The following is a 1,598-nucleotide window of genomic DNA, read 5'->3' as shown; positions in this document are numbered from 1 at the left end:
GTCCTTGTTGCCCTTATGATGGAATACATGGTGTTTCATTTTACGTGCTTCAAAGAAGCAAAGCGCCGTAAATAATTTGTTGACCAATACTATGTAAGCATGTTGTGAATTGTTCAGGCAATCGACTCTCTAGTAGCGACAAACTGATAACAAATTAATGCATAGTCTCGCCGTTTTCATGATGACTCTCTAGTACTTGAGTAAAGCTACAAGAGCAATATACCATCAATTAACACAAAAGTAGATACTGTATTACTCAGCGCATGAATACTAATACTACATTAGAAGTGGAACAAACCGCCAATGCCGCATGGATAACATACACAGAGATCCCATAAGCTTTCTCCTAACATTAAACATGTCCAAGCAGCAATCTTTCCCTAAGAATGTATCATCTAGCTACTAAACGTTCGGTGATGGACGTTACATGCTGATTAATTTTGCAAATTTGCTGGAATGCTCTGCCGTGAACCTATCGCCTAGAAAATCTCCACAACTTGCCCTCAAAACGGGATACAGTAAGTTGATCACAAAACTCCATCAGACCAAGACATCTCCAGATTTCCCCCAAAATGAGAGTTCAGTAAACTACCACCATCAGCTTCCTAATTGATTACCCCACAAAAAAACTTCATAACTGATTATAGAGCAGCATCTGCAGTTCTGAGAAACCTGGAAACAAAAATAAGAAACATTAGGCACATTTGAGTAAACATGTCAACGGAATGAGTGATATGGAAAAACAGCAAAACGAAATTCAGTGAACAGAAACGCGTCTACAATCCATCAATGTACATTTCCAAAACTGAAATAATATAGTGAAATATCACCTGGATAACACGTTTATATTCTATCCAAGACCTGACTGTAGCAATAAATTAGGCCGTGGTCAATTTTAAGAAAGATCAAGCTTCAGTTTCAGGCTTTAATAGCTGGTCATAATATTTCAGGAAAAGGGAAGACAACGGCCATCATGATGACAAGGCTAAATGTCCTTCAGATTCTAACACAGTGGTCACCAGATGAACATGGCTAGCCATCCTTTGTGCCTGATAGTTCAGAAACACTAATACATCTGAATGGAGGGATGGAAAGTTCATGCTGACACAACCGATAATTTTTGGCTACGTGGCAAGTTGCTGCCAGAAGAATATGAATATACAAAGTTCAGGTAGCACTCAATAACTATTCTATGGAGTGAATATGTTACTAGTCTTCCCAGAAAGCATTTCTAGCTGAATTGAAGCACCAAACTAGACACTATAAGCAATATGTTGGAAACTACACAGAACCTGTTGAAAATAACTGCAGTAATTGTTCTTTCAGTCCATAAACTGCATGGATTGAGTAAGGGAACTTGTATCAAGAATGCACCATCCTAAAATTGTGGATGGATCATACAACAATTGATCAATAAAGAAGCATGCATGAGCTAACACAAAGTGGAGAGAGATCATCAGCTGGAATTGGTACCTTCGTCCTTCCTACGGGGTGTCTGAGCGAACAAGAACATCTGCCAAAGTCTTGTTTTTCTCGGCGTTCATCTTGCCTGAAAAGGTTAATTTGATCAATATACTATAATTTGAACAGAAGCAGCA

General features: G+C 38.6%; 1 long non-coding RNA gene across 1 annotated transcript; it reads right to left on the bottom strand.

Annotated features, from left to right (window-relative positions):
* Positions 1–207: 207 nt before the first annotated feature.
* LOC119345461 lies at positions 208–1,579 on the bottom strand. The gene is made up of 2 exons (XR_005167048.1): positions 1,474–1,579; positions 208–672 (listed from the first exon to the last, which is right to left on the bottom strand). It is a non-coding gene; the product is annotated as an uncharacterized LOC119345461 (long non-coding RNA).
* Positions 1,580–1,598: the final 19 nt, after the last annotated feature.

Source organism: Triticum dicoccoides, unplaced genomic scaffold (assembly GCF_002162155.2).
Source record: "Triticum dicoccoides isolate Atlit2015 ecotype Zavitan unplaced genomic scaffold, WEW_v2.0 scaffold239348, whole genome shotgun sequence".
NCBI classification, from domain to species: Eukaryota; Viridiplantae; Streptophyta; class Magnoliopsida; order Poales; family Poaceae; genus Triticum; species Triticum dicoccoides.
Note: the sequence above shows the minus strand (reverse complement) of the source record. Positions and strands in the feature narration are given on the sequence as shown.